Raw genomic sequence first — 25825 nt, 5'->3', positions numbered from 1 at the left:
CCACCCACCCAACCATTGGTATAGCATTAGGGGTGACAATGGCGACCTCGCCCCATGCTTCAGGGGGCCCGTGCAGTCTCCCATCACGTTCTGTTTTACACTTGGACAGGAGAGGCTGCGGGGATGGCATATACAGCAACTGATCCTCTCTATATTTTCTCCTGCAACCGCTGAAAGCCGGCTTCTCCTCCTTTCCCTCCTAGCTGCATTCAGTGGCCGTAGGAGGAAAATTGTTCATTATGCTATGCAAAATAAAATATTCAAAATTCTAAACCATTTAATTTCATCGTGGCCCGCGACCGGTTACCAAATCACGTAATACGCCCTCGCTTTTCAAAAGTTTGAGTACCCCTGTTCTAGACACTCTATGATAAAATAAAGGGGATATTCTTCTGCTGCTGCAGCCTCCATACAGAGCCCAGAGCATCTGTCCACATGACTGCTCCCTGACAATGGTGAGAATGGCAGAGATGGGGGCAGCAGCCTGCCATGTGCAATCCTTTAGTGTACAGGTGGGCTGCCTGTCAGGTCTGTGTGTCTCCTTCATACCTCATACCTGTCATCTCGCTCCTCATACCTGTCATCTCACTCCTCATACCTGTCCCCTCACTCCTCATACCTGTCACCTCTCTCCTCATACCTGTCACCTCACTCCTCATACCTGTCACCCCTGATCTGATGCCTGTCCCCTCACTCCTCATACCTGTCATCTCACTCCTCATACCTGTCACCTCACTCCTCATACCTATCACCTCTGACCTGATGCCTGTCCCCTCACTCCTCATACCTGTCCCCTCACTCCTCATACCTGTCACCTCACTCCTCATACCTGTCACCTCAGTCCTCATACCTATCACCTCTGACCTGATGCCTGTCCCCTCACTCCTCATACCTGTCACCTCACTCCTCATACCTGTCACCTCACTTTTTCTCCCATTCTCATATGAAAGGGAAGGTGGACATATGAGCAAGCACCACGTCCTATGAATCAACAATGAATATAAACGCACCTGTTAGAACACAGATGTGAACGTGACCCATAGGGAATCATGTTAAATGGAGTGTAGTGCGTTTCTGCTACTCTGAAAGCACTCTGCAAAATGCACAGGTGTGAGCCTTGCCGTAGGCTAGACTAAACCTTTTGTTTTTCTATAATTATGCTATGTGGCTACTGATTGGATTGTGTGCTAATATAGGTTTTGTAATGTTTGCATTTTGTGGTTTGGTTCAATTATCCTCCAGCTGGAATAGATTCCGCCTTTAGGTGGGAGGTTATAAATAATGAAGCCAACCCATTGTCCAGCTTGCTATGAGTAAGGCCATTTGTGGCTGAAACATGTCAGCATTGTGGCACCTGTGACTTTTACCTGGGTGTCTAATAAGGAAGATTTACAAGCCCAAGGATGAGTGCCAGCATTTACTTTTTTTCTAATTCTGTCTTTAAGGTATGCAGCAAAATGTAGTAGTATGACATGACAGACGATGCTTAATGATATTCCTGAACAGTAAAATGTGAATCATGAAGAAAGATAAAGGACGTCAATAAAGGCGTAGACTAGATTCCAGCACAATAACGTGCAGTGTTTATAGGCTGAGGGCCGTAGCCTCCACCGCAAACATGTCCTGCATTGTGGAGGGAGACATATATAGGGGAACATAGCCGATGCTTACATACCAAGAAGATGGCACAAACTGGCAGGTACAGAGCCACTAGGAGGTGGGGAGTGAAACACAGACCTCAGAAGGTGAAAGTCACCTTGCCCCGCCCTCCAAGCAGCAGTACCTAACGGTCGAAGCATACCGGATAGCATTTTCTGGATGATGGAGGCAAAATAGAAACCCTGAGTGTCTAGGAAAGGGGAAAAAAGGAGAGAAAAGAGGAAGGTTGGGGAGTTTCAGGTGTTCAGATTTCAGTTGTCTTCAGATTTCCCCTCTATTTCTGCCCTGGTGGATCTTTCATCACTTTCCATCCTGGTGACATTGGTGATCAGGACACATGGAGAGGGTGAGTCTCCCTAATGGGGACCTTACAGGGGTTGTAACACTTCCCTACTCTATGCAGTGACCCCTCTAGGTGTATATAGCAGTGACCCCAGTGTATATAGTATATATATGTGGGTGACATATATTGTCCTACAGTGCTTTCATTATATTTCTCTATTACAATTACTTACTATTACTGTCTTTCCTGGTGTTTTGTTGAGTGAGCAGCAGTCCGTGTGGAGCTGCCCTAAGCCCCCCACCTAATTGCCCACACACACTCTTTTGTGGGGCAATAATTTGGGGCTGTGCGGCTGGTTGGCGGTCCTGTGTTGGTTTCTCTTGGTTGGTGTTCAGAGAACCAACATTCTTATTTTTCTTGAATTGGTTCTTCATTGTCCTATGCCCACCCATTTCTGGGTCCTTAACCTGGGGCTGTGCGGCTGTGTCCTGTGCTGGTTCCTTCTGGATTCTGTTCTGAAAATGATCTCTGGTGTGTTTATTGCGAGGCATCATTGAATGATGAGCAATGCTGAAGATAAAGTGCAATCGCTTCCTACTCCTTCAGAGGTCAGTCACGATCTGAGCTGCATCTGCTGAGCGCTGCCTATCCTGAGGTTCCCTCACTGATTGGTCACATGACTGTGGTTGCCGTGACAACCGGAAACTGTTAACCCTGTAGCTGCCAGATTTCAAATCTGCTGGCAGCCATTTTGTTTCCTGGCTGCTGCTGAAATAATAGATGACGTGTCTGTTTGAAAATTTGAATTTCTTGGCTGCTACTGAAAAATAACTGAATTTGTTTTTTTAATTTTAATTTCTTGGCTGCTACTGAAAAATAACTGACTTTTTTTTTTTTTTTTTTGAAAATTGAATTTCTTGGCTCCTGCTGAAAAATTCAGTTTATTGTGGGGGTGTGAGACTGAATTCACAAAGACAAATCAGTCATTGGAAGGGGGAGGGGGGGTCACCTATTTCTGGTCATATAGTATATGTACTGTACCAGCCTGTAATACTCCTCCATTAGCAGACCATTCCTCACTATACACGGCTCTAATAGTTGGACTGACAATCACTCCACCATACAATGAATGGGATATGATTGTATACAGACAGAAGGAGCTCTCTTATGGTGGGATGTCAGAGGCACTGGGGGATAATTTTTACTATATAAAGGGAAAAAGTCTAAACAAAAAACAACCCTCATCCTTTACTTTCTGTTATAAAAACATCAAATTAAAATGCGGGGCAATATGGACACCCCATCAATTAATCCTTTTTGGAAAATGGGCACTCCTGGGTACAGAATAGGCGTTATTAATGAGGCAACTGACCTCCAATGCTGGGGAAGATTTTGTTGCCAGTGACACCAATGTTGGGGCATGTTATTGTGGTAACTGATCACCCTACTGGGGCTTTTATTGCACCCACTGACACCAATGTTGGGGGTTACAATTGCTGGCAATGACACCAATATTAAGGATTATCATTGTGGTCACTGACACTAATGTTGGACTTTATTATTGCTGTCATTGACTCCAATGCTTGGGCTTATTGTTGTGGTGACTGATCTGCCATACTGGGGCTGTCATTGCAGTCACTGACACCAGTACTGGGGGTTTAATATTGCTATCAATGACTCCAGTGCTGCTGTTTATTGTTGAGGTCACTGACCCCAATACTGGTGGTTTCTATCGTCACTGACACTAATGCGGGGCTTTCTTATTGCTGCCAGTGACACCAATGCTGCTGGAATTGCTGTCATTTAAACCATCGCAGAGGGTTATTCTTGCAGTTACTGACCCCATTGTTGGGGGCTATTCTTGCTTTTATTGACACCAATGTTGCGGGCTATTCTTTCTGCAACTGACATCAATGTTGGGGTCTATTCTTGTAGTCACCGACACCAATGTTAGGGGATATTCTTGTAGTCACCGACACTCATGTTGGGGTTTATTCTTGCTGCCAATGACACCAATGTTAGAAATTATTCTTGCTGCCAATGACACCGATGTTGGGGGTTATCAATGCTGCCAATGATCTTCATACTGAGGGATATGATTGCTACAATGCTGGAAGTTAATGTTGATACCAATGATGCGGCTTATTATTGCATCGACCAATCACCTATACTGGGGCTATTATTGCAGCAACTGACACCAATGTTAATGGTTATAATTTAACCACTGACACCAACACTGTGGTTTATTATTGATGTCACTGACACCAATATTGGATGCTGTTGTTGTGGCCAATGACACCAGTGGTGGAGTTCACTATTGCAGCCACTGATTCCATTTTTGAGGCTAATACTGCAGCAACTGACATTTCGATGGAGATTATAATTACGGCTACTTATACCAGTGCTGAGCGCTATTATTGCTTCCAGTGACACCATAGTTGCTGTATGTTATTGCAGTGACTGACCAGCAAACCTGAGGCTATTATTGCACCCACTGACACCAATGTTGTGGGTTATAATTGCAGTCACATTATCACATTATTGCTTGGCAATCAAACCTTATTGATAGATTAGATATAGATTTTGCACCCCCCAGTTTTAGTAAATCCCCCCATAGTGTATCACATAGGATATGACAGCTGTGACTGACACCCCTGTACCCCGGTGTCTCAGTCATTGGGCCTTGTGTGTGAATAGCAGCAGCTGTGCGGACAGATATGTATCCCAATAATTGAGTGACCAGTGCCCCCCCCCCCCCCCCCCGATCTCCCATCCCAGCAATTACATACAATGGAGGAGATTTACAAACACTGTACTTACAGCCCCCCCACTGCACTGAGTGACCCCCTCCCCCCCCCCCCCACTGTACTGAGTGACATTTACTAACACCCATTCCCAGATAAGGCCAGGATTTCAGTGTCATATATATATGTATATCCGGATTATATTTATAGTATTTATATGTCTGGAATGCAGAATGAAAGCCATAATAAGCCAGAAATGTCATCTATTCCATCTTACCAATCATTAGATGTGGCGGCTTCATTCAATTTCTTTCTGAGTCTTTTCTCCTCTGTTTTCACTTGATGATTTGGCTAGTAACACCCCTCCTGTATTAGAGCATCCCCACTCTGAAGGAAGGAGCACAGGGGGCACTTTTGGACAGCAGTATTGTCTGTCTGGTGGGAGGGGAGTGTTAGATGGACTAGCAGATTTAGATACACCAACAAATTGAAGCCAAACTCCAGCTCACACTTTATAATCAGTTAGTTTAGCTGATCATTGTAAGTCAGTGGGAAATGGTTTGTCTCATCAATGTAAACCGATACATTCTGTAGGAGAGCTTATGCTTTTGAAGAACAACAGATTTACAGGCTGGATCACCAGGTGAAAATAGAAGAAAGTAAGCTTAGAAAAAAACCAAAATCCAACATCTAAGGATTGGTAAGCTGCATTATAATAAATGTTTGATTTTGGATGTAATTTTGCTTTAAAGTGATATTATAGGTTCAGCAAAAAATAACAAACATGTCATGCTTACCTGTTCTGCAATGGTTTTGCACAGAGCGGCCCCGATCCTCTTCTTTTTGGGTCACCCACTGGCAGTCCTGGATCCTCTCCCAGCTGAGTTTCTCCACTAGCAAGCTTCTTGCTATGGGGGCACGCGAGCAGGCTCACTCCCAAGCCGTGCTTCTTTGACTGGACATTGTCTATTCACACACAGAGTGCTGCTCAGCCCCACCCCCTGCTCTCCTCTCATTGGCTTACTGGCTGTGATTGATAGCAGCAGGAATCAGCTGGATGGTAGGCGGGATGTCCTCTGTGTAGCCGTGTGATGTGCACAGCGATAGGCATGCATGCACCAATCACATATTCCTGCAGGTAGACCGCCGACAGCAGGCGTGTACTAAATCTGACAGTCCACAGTGGGGTGCAGCCAGGTGTACTCTATACATCATATACAATTATCCACAATGAAATCCCGGGAGAGCCAGTGCCAGTATAGGAGTCGTCCTGTGTCCCTCTGTATTCACATATCAGTATATAGATGTCAGAGTCCACAGCTGAGGAGCTGCCTCAGGAACTGAGCTGATAGTCCTATATATGAGGCAGTAATGTCCCATGACGTGTGCAGGTAAATGGGCTCCATGCTGTATCCACAGTCCAGCCGCTATATACCGCCACCAGATCCTGAGTGACCAATAGGAACGCCGCAGTACTAGGATGATATGTACAAATGATGAACAGTCTGTGAATGGCTCACCTCCAATGTCTGACCTTTGTCCTCCAATGTGTTATCTTCAGTGTGACCTCAGTGCCTGACCTCTGACCTCCAATGTCTGACCTCCACAGAGTGACCTCCAAAGTCTGACGTCCAATGTCTGACCTCCAACCTCCAATGTCTGGTTTTCTTATTGTATATGAATAAAGACATATTAAAAGCCTAAAATATAAGAAGAAATTGTTCTGTATCAGAAAAAACTGTTCTATGTGGCCGGGGCCCCCAAAATTTTCATTATGTGGGCCCCATCATATCATCTACAAATATTTGTGGGCTGAAAAAAAAAATCAGTTTTATAAATGAATGAATAATGGAATGAATGTGTTTTACTCGGATCTTTTCTGGAAGCAGCTGGAGTAAGAAGAAATGAGAGAGAATTTACATCAGTCTCCCTTATGTCCGGGTCCCCATCAGTCTTCCATATGTCAGGGTCCCCATCAGAGTCCCCCTCAAGTTAGGGTCCCCATCAGAGTCCCCCTGAAGCCAAGGTCCCCTTCAGAGTCCCTCTTATATCAGGGTCCCCATCAGAGTCCCCCTTATATCAGGGTCCCCATCAGAGTCCCCCTTATATCAAGGTCCCCTTCAGAGTCCCCCTTAAGTTAAGGTCCCCTTCAGAGTCCTCCTTATATCAAGGTTCCCATCAGACTCCTCCTTATATCAGGGTCTCCTTCATAGTCCTCCTTTTATCAAGGTAACCATCAGAGTCCTTCTTATATCAGGGTCCCCATCAGAGTCCTCCTTATTTCAGGGTCCTCTTCATTATCCCCCTTAAATCAGGGTCCCTTTCAGAGTCCCCCTTAAATCAGGGTTACCCTCCAGAGTCCTCCTTATAATCAGGGTCCCCGTCAGCTGTGGTACCCATAAAATCCTGTAGTGGGTTGGATGTGGCCTGGGGATGCCAGTTTGGAGACCCCTGTCCTAAGCAATGGGAAAAGAACAATTTTTTTTAGATAGTAATCCATGTATCCCTGTGATTGGACAGTTTGTATGACACCATGAAAATGTTGGATTTCTAGATACACGGCAGAGACATTGGAAAGACAGATGTATAGTAGGAGGAGCTTAGCAGGTGATGGCTGTGAGGGATCAGTGACACCACTTCCTGCATTCCATGTTTTTGTTTCTATAGAGGTTTTTGGCTGTCACAACAGAACTGATTCCTCTGCATCGTGTTTGGAAGTAATTTGGTGTTATAGTAAAAATGAAGAGCACAGTGTGAGAACACAGGAGCTCCGTACAGGAGGGGGCACCATGCCTGCTTCCATCACCCCCTGTATACCAAGGTATGGTTATACCCGTCTGCTATTCAAGGGGTGAAAAGAAGATCATGGCTGGAAGAATGACCCAAAGAGCTATAAACCCAGAATGCCAAAAGAGGACCTGTCACCTGTCAATGCCATCACATAGGGGGCGTGTCATCTGCCAGTGCCATCACATAGGAGGTGTGTCACCTGCCAATGTCATCACATAGGGGGCGTGTCACCTGCCAATGCCATCACATAGGAGGTGTTTCACCTGCCAATGCCATCACATAGGGGGTGTGTCAACTGCCAATGGCATCACATAGAAGGTGTGTCACCTGCCAATGCCATCACGTAGGGGGCATGTCACCTGCCAATGCCATCACATAGGTGTGTCACCTGCCAATTCCATGACATAGGGGACGTGTCACCTGCCAATGCCATCACATAGTAGGTGTGTCACCTGCCAATCCCATGACTTATGGGACGTGTCACCTGCCAATGCCATTACATAGGAGGCGTATCAGCCTACTTGTCATAACAATAAAGTTAACATAAAAAATTGTTATAAAATTTAAACTAAACTAAAATTTACAAAAATAAAACAATTTTTAAAAGCTCTCCCATCACCCTGCAAATGTAAACGCACATGTAAGGTGTGTATGTGTGCAGTGATTGTACCAGACATGGGAGGTGTCAACACCAGACATGGGAGGTGTCAACACCAACCCTGGAATGTGAGGTGTCACCACCCAAACCTGGACTCTAAGGTGTCACCGCCAACCCTGGACTCTGAGGTGTCGCCGCCGCCAACCCTGGACTTTGAGGTGTCACTGCCAACCCTGGACTTTGAGGTGTCACCACCCAGCCCTGGACTCTGAGGTGTCCCCACCCAACCCTGGACTCTGAGGTGTCACCATCCATCCCTGGACTCTGAGTCCGCCAACCCTTTAATGGAGTCACTATTGGATGGTAAAGTGACACTAAACTCAAGATTATAAGATGCAAATTCTCTTCCAGTGCTCAGTATAGTGATAACCCAGAAACGTCCTTCTATGACTCGCAGCCTCCAAATCTACCAATTACTTTGGTTTTTCCTTCTGTGGTCAAACTTCCTGTTAGAGGGTGACTACCTTCCATCTCCATGGTCTCCTGTATGGAGGAGTGTAGAAGCCCTCTCCTGCTGGCTGCCGAGATGGACTGTGGGACTATGGAATGGGCAGAGTACATACAGCACTGCTCTGCTTGTTCCACACAGATGGAAGTGAGAGGGAAAGGAGAGGGTTGGGAGTTCACAGAGGACATTACAGGGAGGCAGGAAAATGAGAAATGAAGAAGAAATAATTTCATGATAAATAAATTACAGGACCATTCATAGAGGATGTGTATGGAGGATAATGATTGGAGGATTATTATGGATACATGGAGGAGGATTATGATTGGAGGATTATTATGGGATGTATGGAGGAGGGTTATGATTGGAGGATTGTATGATGTGATGAGGAAGGATGGGTGTCATTCTCTGTGCAGATCGGTCCTCATTTTCCTCCACCTGTGGTCAGTGTACAGCTCTGAGCTGTGTGCTCTCTATTTCCTATGTACTGATGGATCTTCTTCTATACAGAAGTGTGTAGGATAAGGTGTGTGTGAGATAATCTGATGAAAAGCTGTGCAGACATCATGTGACCTGTAAATGACTCCTCCCCCGTTCTATATTACAGGCCCTCTGGTCTCAAGATGGTTTAGGGGGATTTTTTTTTTATCCAGAAATGATAACTTGTCTGGTAGAGAAGGGGTTAATCCCCACTGTACAGGGAACTTTTACCTCCCCCCCATCCCCCTAGTCTCCAATACCCCCATACCTGATGCAGATATATATATATATATCTTTACCCCCCTTTGTCCCCCCAGTTCAGGCCCCTCCCTGCCACCAGTTCCAGTACACGGGGCACCAAATACAGCATTGCTCCCATTCCATCCCCATCTGATAAGGTCATCTTTTTCCCTCTCCTGACAGTACCCTTTCGCTGCCATCCAATTGCAAGTTTCCTTATCTGACAGGCAGTGATTTGGGCACTTGAGGAAGGACCCTCCCAGAAATAAACAGAAGAGGAGAGGAGGGGCTGGCAGGGACATGTGACCACAGCTCTGGGTAATCAATATGGTGGATTTCTAGGGTTTTAAATAAATACAGAGATCAGGTGGGAGAGGGGGACATTTCTACCTAGGAGGGGGGAGGCGAGAGAAACATTTGTACCTTGGAGGGGGGAAGGGAGGGTGACATTTCTACCTCAGAGGGGGGAAGTGGAGGGGGGCATTTCTACTCCAGAGGGGGACACTTCTATCCCGGAGGGGGGAGGGGAAGGTGATATTTCTACCCCGGAGGGAAGGGGAACACTTCTACCTCAGAGGGGAGAGGGACATTTCTACTTTGGAGGGAGTTAGGGGAGGAGGACATTTATACCCCGGAAGGGAGGGGGACACTTCTACTCCGGAGGGGGCAGGGAAGGGGGACATTTCTACCCTGGAAGGGAGGGGGACATTTCTACCCCCGGAGAGGGGCAGGGATGGGGGACATTTCTACCCCTGGGGAGGAAGGGGATTTCTAGCTCAGCTCATCTTCTCCAGAACAGAAGCAGGCAGGACCAGGGAGGATTAACGTCTAACTGAAGGGAAAATATTTATTTTTGTGATTTTGATTCCAGAAATACATTTGTAGTGGGAGCTGTCTGGGTGATTATATTCCTGTTCTTTTTCTGATATAGAAACAATTGAGAACTGTCCGTGATACTTTTTTTATTTGCACTAACATACAATTTTGAGGACAAGCTTTCGGGGTGTGTCCTCTTCTTCAAAGTCCAAGCAGTACTATACAAATCACAAAGTTTCAGCAGAATGTTAGAAGAGATGAAGAAAAAAAAAAAAAGAGAGGCTAGAGATAAGATACAGCCAAAGCGCGAGGGGGGGAGGGGGGGATACTACACTCACACAGAGGGAGTCATGCTTCAGCTAATAGTCATAAAACTGTCGGATAATGATTGAGGAATCCCATGTCCAAATTAAGGTCATTATCTCTTTTATCAAATAGAATTATCATTCTTAGTTCAAAAGTTTTTCTTTCCTGAATGGATTTGAAATTTCCTTTCCTAGGTCTATCCGGAACTGGCAAGGGTCACAGTAGGCGCCAGGCTCGACTCCTGGCACACTTGTTTCAGGTACAGGTGGCACAAGAATTGACATACTCTTTATAGCTCTTTTCCAGATTTGGCCACCAGAACATGTGTTGTACCAGATCAAGGGTCTTGTGGATCCAAAAGTGGCCTGCCAGGGGATGGTCGTGACAAAGCCCCAGAACTACCCAGCTACTCGAATCTCTTCTGGCACAAAAATGTTATCTTCCTTCCACAACATCCCTTCCTTAGCCACCAAGGTGACTCCAGGAGGGCTGGGAGTATTCACGGAAGCTTGCTTATTTCTAGATAAAAGATCAGTTTGCAGTAACAGGAAGTTGCCAACAGACAGAATAGTATCAGGCATTGATGATTCCTTGGAATCCTCAAACATGTGAGAAAGGGCATCCGGCTTAACATTCTTTGATCTAGGCCTGTAGGTAATATGGAATTCAAATCTTGAAAAGAATAATGCCCATCTAGCTTGGCTTGGCTTCAAACATTTGGCAGTCCTTAGATATTTAAGGTTTTTATGATCAGTGTAGATGAGTATTGGATGTGCCTCCCCCTCAAGCAAATATCTCCACTCCTCAAGGGCAGCTTCGATGGCAAGAAGCTCCCGGTCCCCCACATCATAGTTCTTTTCTGCTTGTGTGAGTTTATGGGAAAAGAATGCCACTGGGTGAACCAAGTCCTTAAGCCCCTGCCGCTGAGAAACCACAGCTCCTCCTAGATTGTAAGCTCCAAGGAGCAGAGCCCTCCTTTCCCTCTTGTATTGAACTGTATTGTTGCTGTATTGTCTCCCGTTATATTGTAAAGCGCTGAGCAAACTGTTGAAACTATATAAATCCTGTATAATAATAGTAATACTGCAGTCTCTGAAGCATCTACCTCCAGGAGGTAAGGAAGAGTGGGATCCGGGTGACTTAGAATAAGGGCTGAGGTAAACAGTCCTTTTAGGGTTTCAAAGGCAACTTGTGCTTCAGGAGTCCAACAGAATCAAGTACCTTGATTGGTCAGCTGTGTAATGGGGGAAATTATAGCAGAAAACCCCCTGATGAATCTCCTGTAGAAGTTTGGAAACCCCACAAAGTGCTGCACCCCCTTTTTGTCTGTGGGTGCAGACCAATGCAGAATGGCAAAGACCTTCTGTGGGTCCATTCTAATCCCTTCTGTAGAAATGACTTAACCCAGGAAGTGAATGCTCTGTCGCTCAAATTAGCATTTCTCTGGTTTAGCATATAGTCCATGTTGTTGGAGCCGGCAGAGAACGCTCTTGACATGCCCTGATGTGAGTCAAGGGATATAGAGAAGATCAAGATATCATCCAGGTACACTATTACAAAAATGTCCAGAATGTCCCTAAAGATATCGATGAAGTGCTGGAACGTAGCAGGGGCATTGCAAAGGCCAAAGGGCATGACCAAATACTCAAAGTGGCCGCACCTGGTGCGAAAGGCAGATTTCCACTCATCCCCTTCTCTAATATGTATCAAGTTGTATGCTCCCTACAGATCCAATTTGGTGAAAATGGTTGCAGATCTGAGTCTCTGAAAGAGTTCTGGTACCAGGGGAAGAGGATAACGGTTTTTCCCAGTGATTTTATTGAGCTCCGGTAGTCCACACATGGCCGAAAGGAATGATCCTTTTCCACAAAGAAGATTCCTGCTCCTGCTGGGGAAGTGGATAGACGAATAAAGCCTTTCTTTAGGTTTTCATCAACATATAGCATCCAGACTTAACAGTTCCTTGTGTTTGGTAGGGGTGACAATGAGTAATAATGGCGTCTCTTGAGTTACCAGTCCTGAGTTAATGCAAGAACCATCGGCCTGGTGTACCGAAAGTCCTCGAGTCTTTGGTTGTAGTGGAATATGCTGCTGTGCTGCAAAGGCCAGGTCAATAAAGCTACTGCAGGCCCCAGAGTAAATAACAGCAGTCACGGAAACTACACCTCCTGAGAGTTGAAACGAGATTGGGAGAGTTAGGTGAGTTGCGCTGGAGGTGAGGAGCGGCTGGTTGGCAGAAGAGGTAGACAGGCACTTGCGTAACTTTGCAGGGCATGTGCGTACGTAATGGCCAGACTTCCCACAGTACATGCAGAGATTGTTTTGCCGGCGATGAAGACGTTCTTCAGATGACAGAGAGGGACGCATCAATCCCAGCTGCGTTGCTTCTGGTATTTTAAATATGGAAGCCTTAGGAACAACCGGAACAGAATGGGTAGAAGTCAGAGATTTAGACATCATAGTAGTTTGTTCCAGTCTGCACTCACGGAGTCTGTATAGTTAATGAGATCAGAGCCTTCAGTGTATCAGGTACTCCAACTCTGGCTGACTCATCCTTTAAGGCTTCTGAGAGGCCAAGGCGGAATTGGAAATGCAGGGTTGCGTCGTTCCAAAGAGTATCTGTGCTCCAGCGTCTGAAGTCAGTAACATAGTCCTCAGCCGCTCTGTGGCCTTGCTGGAGCGCATAAGGTGCAGCTTCTGCAGTAACAGTTCATTGAGGATCATCATACAACTGGGCCATTGCCTCGAAAAAGGATGACAAAGTGTGAAGCTGTGCATTCTTTTCCTCTAGCAACTGATGGGCCCAAATGTGAGGTTCACCCTGGAGTAAAGAGATGATAAAACCTACTTTTGTGGACTTCAAAGAAAAAGTTTGTGGCTGCAGGTAGAAGTATAACCGACGTGTTATGAAATGCTGTGAATTTACTTCGATCCCCTGAAAACCTTTCTGGTGTGGGAACCCTGGGTTCAGGAGGGAACATCATTATTCTGGGTACATTAGCAGTCTCTGTTGGTGCTGTTTCAGGTGAAGAAGCAGACGTTGTAGCAGAATTGGTTGGTATAGCCAGGGATTGCACATGTTCTTCCAGGTGGACGTAGCCTTCCTGCAGAGATGTGACAGCTTGAGTCAGGATGGCGAGGTGCTGGCAGATCTCATCCATAGGAGAGGTTCCTCTTGCAGGCTCAGAGATGGCTGTCTGATACTGTCACGTACCTTACTTGTGAGCCTGATGGCAGAGGAAGGCCTTTCGTACAGCTCCGGCTCGAGGGCCACTGAGGGTGGAACAGCAACCACAAGAGCACGGCGGGGTATGAGTGCCTGGTCAGTCCTGTAGTCTGTTTGGGAATCGCTGGCACTTTGCTGGCAGATGGGATGGCTGGACCAGCTAGTAACAGAGCAGGCAGGCAGTGAAGCAGGCTGTATGAAGGGTCAGACAAGCCGGGTCGGTAACAGATGAGCGGATCAGGCATGAACGGCAGGCAGAAGAATAGTCTGGTCACAAGCCAGGGTCAGCGATGGTGGGAGCAGATCAGAGTCAGAAGGCAGAGGCGGAGTCCAAGAAACAAGCTGGGGTCAATCACAGGTAATCACTCACAGGAACAAGAATACAGGAGGGGGAGCTGAAGATCAGACAGCACAGGCTAATAGTGCTGCTGGGTTTAAATAGTCTGATTGACGCCAACATTAGCAACGGGCTGCCGCGTGTGCGTACGCGTGGTCACAAATGCACACGACTGTGTAGCAGAACAGGCCCTCGCACATCTGCGCCTGCGCCGCTGTGCACTATGGCGAGCACCCTCCTGACAGGTGAGCTCTGCTCTGGAAATCTGGTTCCTTGTGAATTTTGGTAATAATGATGCTTATAATTTAATGTGATTGGGTGTTCACTGTTTTCAAATTGATAGGCCAAATGAAATGCGTCAAATGCGTAAACGTGCAAACAAGCCATGGAGGAGTATTGAAAAGTACCCCAGAAGCAGTAGCACTTCCCATTTGGGAATAAGCTGTATTGCTATGACATGCGTGTAATACATTAAAAACATAAAGAGGATTCATTGTTACTCTCATATCCTGACTCCTTAAATGTTTTGTTTCTAGGAGGTGATAATTCAGATCACAGTGTCAGATAATAACAGGCAAGATACAAGGGAGTCGCAGCACTAGCCAAACGGGGTCAGAATGATAGAGGCCATGTTTAATTTCACCTCTTTATAATCGGATCCAGCAGGTATGAAAAAAAAAGAAAAAAAAATGTCGATTATTTTTTTAATATTTGATCTTCCTTCTTAAGAATGTCTGCCAAGTTGCCAGAAGTTCACTTCTGCAATCATCTGTCATTCCAGAGAGCTCAGTCACTGGAGAAGGACCACATTGCCTCTACCCCAAAGACCTGGTGGGTTTGCACATAAGGAGCAGTACATACTACTTCATTTTACTAACTGCTTTTCCTCTTCTATATAGATTTCTTTTTTTTTGTATCTTTGTATTTGTTTTCTACTTACCCTCGTCAGAACAAATCCACTCCCACTATTTTGAATACCTTATCAGTTTAAGCACTTTTAGCTCTTAAATTTCTTTCTTTCAATTACTCTTTCTTAAAATGATATTTTCTTTGTCTGGTGAATAATAAATATTGCATATGAATATTTCACTTTGTCATATGCATCAAGTAATCTGAGCTGTTTTCCCATGTGTCCTGGTGTCTCCCGATCTTCTTTGTTGTAAAATGCTGTTTACAGAGCTCATTAGCTCCTACTGAAATTTACTCACAATTGAATTGAGTCAGAGCAGTGACTGATCCCCTCATGCCCCCTCCCCCTCCTCACACTTCATAACAGGTTTTATTCACGGACAGGGGGTCTGAAAAGAAACAACTTCTGTTGTGTTTTTCTTCATAAAACCCAGAATGCTCTGGGAATCGGTGTGTACCCTGTATTTCAAATGATTTCTTTATATCACAAGACAAATTACATCTGCTAAAGTAAAATCGATCATAAATGCAGTAAGTTCTGAATTTTTCTTTGAAGAGCAGGACATTGCTGCAACGGCACCCGAACTAACAGAGGATTTCATAGACCCTGTTGGTGTAAAACTTAATTTTAGCTGCCCAAAGCAGCAGATTGTAAGCACTGTGTATGTAAATCTAAAAGGGGAGTCCAGTCAATCTTTGTTCAGTAATTGCCATCTTTGCATTTTTTTTTTTGTCTGTGAAAATTGAGATGAACAGAATCCATCCTTCTTTGATACCTTTTAAGTCTTACTCCACTCAGATGTGTTTCTATATGTGACACATACTGTAAATACACATAGGGCTGCCAGTAGAAATCATGGGGAGGTGCAGATCCCTGGAGTGCATGGGATGTAGCAGTAGGGATGTATAGGACGCCTTAAGCAGTATGTAGTGGCAGGTCAGTCAGTTTACTAAAGGCAAATAGACTGTGCCCTTTGTACAAGCAGTTGCACTCATTTTCTTTAGTAAATGTAAATGTGGTAAAGCTTCACTTTGAAAAGAATACCCAATCAGGTGCAATGAAAATAAACAGCATTTTTGCTTGCATATGATTGGACGATGAAAATAAGAAGAGTTTTCACTGAGCTCTGAGGAAAATGAGTGCAACTGCACTTGCAAAGTGCACAGTCTATTTGCCTTTAAGAAATCCACCAGGGAAGTCAGTGAGCATTATGTAGTGGCAGGATAGGACAGTATAAAGTAGCAGGGCAGTCAGTGAGCAGTATGTAGTGGTGGAGCCACCAGTGAGCAGTATGTAGTGGCATGGCAACCAGTGAGCAGTATGTAGTGGCAGGATAGGGCAGTATAAAGTAGCAGGGCAGTCAGTGCGCAGTATGTTGTGGCAAGGCAATCATTGAGCAGTATGTAGTGGAAGGGCAATCAGTAAGCAGTATGTAGTGGAAGGGCAATCAGTAAGCAGTATGTAGTGGAAGGGCAATCAGTAAACAATATGTAGTGGCAGGGCAGTCAGTGCACAGTATGTAGTGGAAAGAGAGAGCAGTGTAAGGTAGCATGGCAGTCATTGAGTGGTATGTACTGGCAGGATAGGGCAGCATAAAGTAGCAGGGCAGTCAGTGAGCAGTATGTAGTGGAAGGGCAATCAGTAAGCAGTATGTAGTGGAAGGGCAATCAGTAAGCAATATGTAGTGGCAGGGCAGTCAGTGCACGGTATGTAGTGGCAGGATAGAGCAGTGTAAGGTAGCAGGGCCGTCATTGAGTGGTATGTAGTGGCAGGATAGGGCAGTATAAAGTAGCAGGGCAGTCAGTGAGCAGTATGTAGTTGCAGGGCAGTCAATGAGCAGTATGTAGTTGCAGGGCAGTCAGTGAGCAGTATGCATTGCAGGATAGGGGAGAATAAAGTAACAGGGCAGTCAGTGGGCAGTATGTAGTGTTGGGATAGGGCAGTATAAATTGGCAGGGCAGTCAGTGAACAGTATGTAGTCTCAGGACAGTCAGTGAACAGTATGTAGTGGAAGGGCAGTCAGTGAACAGTATGTAGTGGCAGGGCATTCAGTGAACAGTATGTAGTGGCAGGGCATTCAGTGAACAGTATGTCGTGGCAGGGAAATCAGTGAAGGGTACTTAGCTCATATGATGATGGAAGGGAAGTTCCCCAGCTGTCTGTGTGCAGTGTAAGAGATAGGGCAAGGGCCCTGGAGCTGTTTAGATGGATGGAATTCCTATTGGGGGAGCCTCTTCCCATCAGCTACTTACTGCACAGCTGGAGATGGAAAACTCAGGGCAGCCATCTCTGCTCCTCCTGCCCCTCTTCAGCTGCAAGATCAGCCAGAGTGAAGCGGCTAACTGTAGAAGGAGAGGAGGTGCTGCCCACACCCCAGCATGCCCCCCACCTCTGCCTGGGGAGAAGCTCCTAAGTGCCCCCTGGCATTCAGCCACATGATGCTCTGCACTGTGCAACGGGGAGGAGATATCCCAAAGTCCCAGGGGACAATCTGAACTCCAGGGAGAGAAGAGAGCCACAGGCAGTTCCCCACCTGACCCAATGTAACCGGGCCCAGTATGGGAGGACTGCCTGTAACAGACAAGGGGGTTACAGAGGATAGAAAAGTGAAAAGCAATGGAAGTGCACTTGTGCTTAACTTTTAACAAACATTCCATTTCCTAGCGGTGCATCATTTTTTATGCTTTCATTTTATTGTGAAATGGGTATTGTGCAATGTCTGAATATGATATTGTACACAGCTTTGTCTTTTGGACAGACTGTATGCTATTAAAATATTTTGTAATGCAAACTGTTGTATAGATTGTTTTGATGACAAACTGCATATGATTTGTTTATAATTCGTAAAGTTGACTTTTGTCTGAAGGTTTAGTGTAGCCCGCTTCCTCTGGAGCCGAAGATATTCTACAACTGAAGACAAGTAGGCTATGGACAATATCTACATTGGACAGCAGTGTCCCGACATGTGCAGTGGGTATGGCTGGTGTGATGGCAGGATATGCAGGTAAAGACATGAAGACAAGCAATTGAAAGAACATATTAATCTCTTAACCCCACTGGTGAATTTCTTGGGTAAAAAAACAGCAATCTAAAGTATCTGGGGATGAACTGAAGCCAAGTATTTTCACGAGTACTTGTACTCATGAAAATACTCCCAATAGTTTGCGGTGCAATTTGAGTTCATGAACACAAATTGCACCGCAGAGATTTGAACGGGAATGTGATTCCTTTTCATATCTCATATGGTTTCCCCACTGCTCCAGTGTGAACCCAGGCTGGTCATAGTCCGAATTCACACAGGAGCAGTGCGGGAAACATCCCTGCAGGGATAGTCTTAGTCTCCGTGGTAGGAGAGGAGAGAAAGCGGTAGGGATTTGAAAACTCTATCGCTTTGTTTCCTCTCCTTGCAGGTATGACAGTTCGGACTAGAGTGCTGTTGATTGGTCAGCACCGTCACAGGGTTAGTGTTTTCATAACAGATCTATAAATATAGGGTTAGGGATACCATAACAGATCTGTAGATTTATGGATATTATAACAGAGCTATAAAATACAAAAATGATAAAAATGAATCAATTATAGGGCCGTGTACTCGCACAGATGTCACGTTGGGAGCTGAGTCCGTTCAGTCACTGCATCTCAATTGATGGCTATGGGACAGCCAGCACACACATCTCTGGTGAGAATATGGATTTGTTGCCTGTAACCTGGCAGATCGGTCAGGAAGTCGGTTGATTTCATTGTGAGGCAGGAGAACATACACATATCAAGGAAATGCAATGTGTGCCTTCATTCCAGCAGCTCACAAACTAAAACTGAAGAAGGCTGTTGGTGGACGGCTTGCTTTTTGAGGAAAGTGGTCCTGACAGTTCTTGAACCGCTGGATCGCTTTCTGTAGAGAAGAAAGGGGACATCCCTCCCTCCCGCTCCTCGCCGGTGTTTCTTGGGCTTACTGCTAACTGCGTCCAACTCGAGAAACAATCCGATAGTGTGCAGGTCTTCGATCACCACCATCTTGCTGGAGGACCAGAGCAACGTCATGACATCATGTCCGGTCTCCGACCAATGTTAAATTTTTTTGTTTTTTAAAGCAAAAGATCAAAAATATATATTTTTTTTGCTTTTAAGGGTAAAGGTGGAATCAGGAGGGGGTTATATAGTGGACATGAGGCCAGGAAGGGGGGTATTTAAGGAACATAGACTCAGGAGGGGGGTATATAGGGGGTGCTGGGTCAGGAGACGGAAATATAGAATATGCTGTGTCAGGAGGGGGTATATAGGTGGTGAGGGATCAGGAGGGGGTATATAGGCGACGTGGTGTCAGGAGGAGGTATATAGGGGATGCGGGGTATATAAGGAACACGGGGTCAGGAGAGGGGTGTATAGAAGATGCAGAGACAGGAGGGGGTATATAGGAACACAGTGTCAGGAGGAGGTATATAGAGGATGCAGAGACAGGAGGGGGTATATAGGGAACACAGGGTCAGGAGTGGGTATATAGAGGATGCAGGGTCAGGAGGGGGTATATAGAGGATGCAGAAACAGGAAGGGTTATATAGAGGATGCAGGGACAGGAAGGTTTATATAGAGGATGCAGGGACAGGAAGGTTTATATAGAGGATGCAGGGACAGGAGGGGGTATATAGAGGATGCAGGGACAGGAATGGGTATATTTAGGATGCAGGGTCAGGAGGGGTTATATGGAGGATGCAGGGAAAGGAGGGGGTATATAGAGGATGCAGAGACCGGAGGGGGTATATAGGAAACACAGGGTCAGGAGGGGTTATATAGAGGATGCAGAGCCAGGAGGGGGGTATATAGGGAACACAGGGTCAGGAGGGGGTATTTAGAGGATGCAGGGACAGGAAGGGGTATATAGAGGATGCAGGGACAGAAGGGGGTATATAGATGATGCAGGGACAGGAGAGGGTATATAGAGGATACAGGTACAGGAGGAGGGTACATAGGGAACCCAGGGTCAGGAGGGGATATATAGAGGATGCAGGGACAGGAAGGGGTATATAGAGGATGCAAGGACAGGAAGGGGTATGTAGAGGATGCAGGTACAGGAGGAGGGTACATAGGGAATCCAGGGTCAGGAGGGGGTATATAGAGGATGCAGGGACAGAAAGGGGTATGTAGAGGATGCAGGGTCAGGAGGGGGTATATATAGGATGCAGGGACAGGAGGGGGTATATAGAGGATGCAGGGACAGGAAGGGGTATATAGAGAATGTAGGAACAGCAGGGGGTATATACAGGGGATGCAGGGACAGGAGGGGGTATATAGAGGATGCAGGAACAGGAGGGGTTATATAGAGGATGCAAGGACATCAAGAGATATATAGAGGATGCAGGGACAGGAGGGGGTATGTAGAGGATGCAGGTACAGGAAGGGGTATATAGAGGATGCAAGGACATCAAGAGATATATAGAGGATGCAGGGACAGGAGGGGGTATATAGAGGATGCAGGGACAGGAAGGGGTATATAGAGGATGCAAGAACATCAAGAGGTATATAGAGGATGCAGGGACAGAAGGGGGTATATAGATGATGCAGGGACAGGAGAGGGTATATAGAGGATGCAGGGACAGGAGGAGGATACATAGGGAACCCAGGGTCAGGAGGGGATATATAGAGGATGCAGGGTCAGGAGGGGGTATATAGAGGATGCAGGGACAGGAGGAGGTATATAGAGGATGCAGGGACAGGAGGGGGTATATAGAGGATGCAGGGACAGGAAGGGGTATATAGAGGATGCAGGAACAGCAGGGGGTATATATAGGGGATGCAGGGACAGGAGGGGGTATATAGGGGATGCAGGAACAGGAGGGGGTATATAGAGGATGCAAGGACAAGAGGGGGGGTATATAGGATACACAGGGTCAGGAGGTGGTATTTAGACGATGCAGGGACATGAAGGGGTATATAGAGGACGCAGGGATATGAGGGGGTATGTAGAGGATGCAGGGACAGGAAGTGGTATATAGAGAATGCAAGGACAGGATGGGGTATATGGAGGATGCAGGGACCGGAAGGGATATATAGAGAATGCAGGGACAGGAGGGGTATATAGCGAATGCAGGGACAGTAGGGGGTATATAGAAGATGCAGAACAGGAGGGGGTATATATAGGATGCAGGGACAGGAGGGGTTATATAGAGGATGCAGGGTCAGGAGGGGGTATATAGAGGATGCAGGGACAGGAGGGGGTATCTAGAGGATGCAGGGTCAGGACAGGGTTTAAGGAGGATGCAGGGTCAGTATGGGGTATATAGATGATGCACTGACGGGAGGGGGTATTTAGAGGATGCAGAGACAGGAAGGGGTATATAGAGGATGCAGGGACATCAAGAGTTATCTAGAGGATGCAGGGACAGGAGGGGTTATATAGAGGATGCAGGGTCAGGAGGGGGTATATAGAGGATGCAGGGACAGGAGGGGGTATATAGAGGATGCAGGGACAGGAGGGGGTATCTAGAGGATGCAGGGTCAGGACAGGGTTTAAGGAGGATGCAGGGTCACTATGGGGTATATAGATGATGCACTGACGGGAGGGGGTATTTAGAGGATGCAGAGACAGGAAGGGGTATATAGAGGATGCAGGGATGGGGTGGGTGTCAATGGTTGGCAGGAGTGATGCACAGTAATTGGGTGACATATGCACAGTAGTATAGCTGTGGATGGAGGTAGGTGCGAGTTCCCCGATATTTAGGGGAATAAGGAGGGGTCAGATGTGGGGATGGGGAGACACCAGGGAGTGGTAACCAGCTGTCTTCAATATGGAGGACGGAAGTTTGTTTGATTTATTGATAGCAGTTGTTGTCTCTGCTTTCCTCCTCCGCTGGACACCTTCACTGCCATGTGTACATCCACCGCCAGCTGCACTCTGCTGAGATATGGTCATTTGGGGCCTCTATAGCAGAGGAGGGCATAATAAATGGAGAGAGGATGGAGAAGAAGACCCCCAAACCTGGGGTTAATACTGATGATGTCCTGTGCTGCTGCGAATACATAAACCAGAAGGGAGAGAGGAGCCACCCGGTTGCCTGTCTGTGTGACTGCGAGGACTTGGACGAGGTCTGTGACAGGTGAGCGAGCTCGTCCATTCTCGGCTACAACAGCCACACAATCCAGATTGTAATGTGTATGGTCAACGTAAAGGAGATCATACATTCAGATTGTAATGTAGAGTATATAGTTAGTTTATTATACTATCAGATTGTATTGTCTGTGGCCAGCTTTGCATTCTTACGAATCAATATTAGCAGTTTGTCATCTTCCACAGATGGATCACCTGCAAGTCTCTGAAGCCGGAGGTGTTGACACGGGTCATCGAGATCGCATCAGACCGATTCTGCATCCCTTGGATCTGAGCCGCCAAGAAGGTAGACATTGGGATCCTCTCACTGCTGATCCTGTTGCCTGTGTCTCTGTACGTGACATCCTTGCATATTGTCCTGGGTGTGGTGGTCCTCAGCTCCTTCCCTGTCCTAGTGATCTTGTATTACCAGCTGACGCATCGACAGCAAGAGAAGACTCTGCTGTTCCTCAGTCTGGTGCTCTTCTCTCTGGGGTATATATACTGTATATGTACTATAACTTTGTGCGGGAGGTCTTCCTGAAAGATCACATCGGCTGGGGTCACCTTTCTGCCATCATTGGTGGTTTGTTCATGACTCTCCTCTTCCTGGCCAAAGCCAAGCAGGATCGCGGCTACCTAAAAAAAAAAAAAAATCACAACCAGGGTGAGGGCCAGCAAAGATCTTGAAGGTGGCTCAGAGGCAGGGGAGGGGACAGAATCTCCAAGGAGAGGATGTTCTGAAGACCTCCTGGAGAAGGATTTCCTCACTGCTGACAAGTACTGGTACAAAGTGTGTCAGGTGGTGAGACCAGCATGGAGTGGGCACTGCAGGATCTGTGGGAGATGTGTCTTGCACCTCGACCATCACTGTGTGTGGTAGGTGAATGGTGTGGCAGGGTGGGGGGTCCTGGCGCCAAAAGAGGGGGTAATATTCTGGACTGTTGGAACTAGGAGGAGGGAGATGCTGGGTCCTTAGGACTGGAAAAAGGGAGATCTTGGACCATTGGGACTGGAAATGGGGAGATGCCGGACCGTTGGGACTGGAAGGAGGGATATGCCAGGTTGTTGGGACTTGGCAGGGGAAGATGCTGGACTGCTGGCACTGGCCAGAGGGCGATGCCGGGTCGTTGGGACTGGGAGGAGGGAGATGACGGGTCGTTGGGACTGGGAGGAGGGAGATGCCGGGTCGTTGAGACTGGCGAGAAGGAGATGCCGGACCGTTGCGACTGGAAGCAGGGAGATGCCGAGCTGTTGCGACCGGAAGCAGGGAGATCCTGGACCGTTTCGACCAGAAGCAGGGAGATGCCGGGCTATTGTGTCCGGAAGCAGGGAGATGCTGGGCCGTTGGGACCGGCAGGGGGGAGATGCCAGGGCATTGGGACTTTGGGACTGGAGAGAGATTAGCAAAAGGCTGGAGAGCCTTTTGATTGGATTTGGACTGATCAGCAATAGGCCAGAGAGTGTTCTCACGGGATTTGGAGTGTGATTAGCAATAGGCCGGAGAGCGTTCTCATTGCATTTGGAGAGTGATCAGCAATAGGCCGGAGAGCGTTCTCATGGAATTTGGAGAGTGATCTATTTATGTAAATCTTCTATTTACATTAAAAGTCCACTGTATTTTATTCCCCTTCACTCCAACTGTAGTAAAATCCTTTAGTGATAATGAAAAATGTGAATAAACTCAAGCGCTTACTATGGTGAATATAAATACAAATCAATAGGTATTATATTATATTAGTACTGTAGCCGCTAGTGCACACATCCCATGTCTCAGTGGGCTAAATAATAAATAATATCAAAGAAAATATGCTACGCTACATATAACAAAATGCACAATCCCTAAAATATATATATATATATATATATATATATATATATATATATAAAACAGTGATGTCAAAAACAGAAATAAAGTGACTCACAAACATTTTTAAATTAATAAGATTATTGTCCAAAAACTATATTTGGTTAAAGTCCAATCATTTAAGTGTTCTCCTGTGACCCCCTCCTTGAAATAACGGCCACCATGTGTATCTGTCACAGAAGTCCAGTGCAAAAAATCCTCCACCATATATCTGCTCACCTCCAGCAGTGTGACCTCACATTATACAATGTTTTGGTCTAACTGCACTTTTGGTCCCAAATGTATGGACTCTGATGATCAAATTACTGAAAATTAGCTCCAAAAGATGCTCCCTCCAGATGACCGCCTCAGGCTCAGCCGTAATCCTCATAAACAGAAGCTCAAAATAATGCTTTAGCCTTTAAAACTTTTATTTGCACATAAAACATAAGAAATGCACTCACATTCCGGAGGTCCATATCTGCACCATGTATGGTGAACATCCAGCAATGTACTAATTGGGCACAAGATGGCAGTATCATCCCCGGCAGTATGGAAACAGTCCCGGCTCGAAAACATCACTAATGGTAAAAACGTCATTCATGGGAATAGCAGTAGTAGTAATCCATACGCCTCTCCAGGATTTTCATAGTTGTAGGCAGTTGCAGTTATACAAAGGCCCGTGCATTGCCTTGCAATATACTGTTTGGAGCCCGGACTATTTCCATAGTGCCGGGGATGATACTGCCATCTTGTGCGCGATTAGTACATTGCTGGATGTTCACCATACATGGTGCAGATATGGACCTCCGGAATGTGAGTGCATTTCTTATGTTTTAATGTGTAAATAAAAGTTTTAAAGGATAAAGCATTATTTTGAGCTTCTGTATATGAGGAATACGGCTAAGCCTGAGGCGGTCATCTGGAGGGAGCATCTTTAGGAGTTAATTTTCAGCAATTTGATCGACAGAGTCCATACATTTGGGACCAAAAGTGCAGTTAGACCAAATCATTGTATAATGTGAGGTCACACTGCTGGAGGTGAGCAGATATATGGTGGAGGATATTTTGCACTGGATTTCTGTGACATTTACACATGGTGGCCGTTATTTCAAGGAGGGGTCCCAGGAGAACACTTTAGTTTGAAACAGGGGGCCAATTAACCTACCAGCATGGAGGAAACTGGAACACCAAGGGAAAACCATGAAAGCACAGGGAGAGCCTTCAAACAGCATGCAGGTAGGTGTTTTGGGTGGGATTCCTTACCAAAGACCCCAGTGCCTGTGTGCCAGGAGGCGTATGCACAGGAGTAACATCATCCTACATCGGCCAGAACCTGGAAGATGCTGGCATGGAACGATTGAAGCAGAGGTAAGTATGGCCTTTAGTTATGTTCTGTGCTGGTGCATGAGGCCTTACAGCAGGGAGGGGGGCAATGCTCAGGAAAAGACCTTTTATCGCTGGGGTTCAGCTTTAACGTTTAATTATTCCTTTAAGGTGTATTTTGTATTTTCATCTCTGGTTATACTGGAAGATTTTTTTTTTATACCTATTTGAACCTTTTAAAATGCATCAACAATAAAGCGTGGACCAGATCACCTAAACAAAGCCTTGTTTGCCCCCAAAACCAATATACATCTCTCACTGGTGTGATATGTTCTACCAAATCCATAGACCAATAGCGGAGGTGTAAAGAGACCGCAGCTGCTTATTCTGGAGGAGTGGGGATCGGCCATATACAATCACTATTACTGGATCTTTACAGATCTGATACACTTCATCCATGGATTGCTGTATATATTCTGTGTCTTGGGAGGATATACACGGCTGTATGTAAAGACTATGTGTGCATGTGTGCATGTAATCAGGACTATCATCATATCATGTACATATAATCTGTAATGACTGAGGTCACTGGATCAGAGTAGATCCTGGAATTTATAATTATGTGAATGTGCTTGTGCGCGTATGGCAGGGAAACCACACGCCACATTACATTTGTTG

The 25825-nt window shown here is 46.1% G+C and overlaps 1 protein-coding gene, 1 long non-coding RNA gene and 1 pseudogene across 5 annotated transcripts in view; all 3 read left to right on the top strand.

Moving 5' to 3' along the window:
* LOC149439068 (uncharacterized) overlaps positions 1-22318 on the top strand; it is a 51026-nt gene extending 28708 nt beyond the window's left edge. The window contains exons 3-6 of one of the 4 annotated variants that reach the window (XR_016307872.1): positions 14521-14650; positions 14766-14815; positions 17761-17898; positions 22183-22318. This is a non-coding gene — a long non-coding RNA (uncharacterized LOC149439068). The other 3 variants (XR_016307873.1, XR_016307875.1, XR_016307874.1) reach the window with 3 other exon arrangements.
* The window catches only part of LOC149439062 (protein DOP1B-like), a 657792-nt gene that overhangs the window by 355087 nt on the left and 276880 nt on the right, over positions 1-25825 (top strand). The window lies entirely within an intron of this gene.
* Positions 21846-22972, top strand: LOC149439067 (palmitoyltransferase ZDHHC23-like; annotated as a pseudogene).

Source organism: Staurois parvus, unplaced genomic scaffold (genome assembly GCF_062004578.1).
Source record: "Staurois parvus isolate SC_StPar_1 unplaced genomic scaffold, SC_StPar_1.0 ptg001162l, whole genome shotgun sequence".
Classification (NCBI taxonomy): domain Eukaryota; kingdom Metazoa; phylum Chordata; class Amphibia; order Anura; family Ranidae; genus Staurois; species Staurois parvus.
Note: the sequence above shows the minus strand (reverse complement) of the source record. Positions and strands in the feature narration are given on the sequence as shown.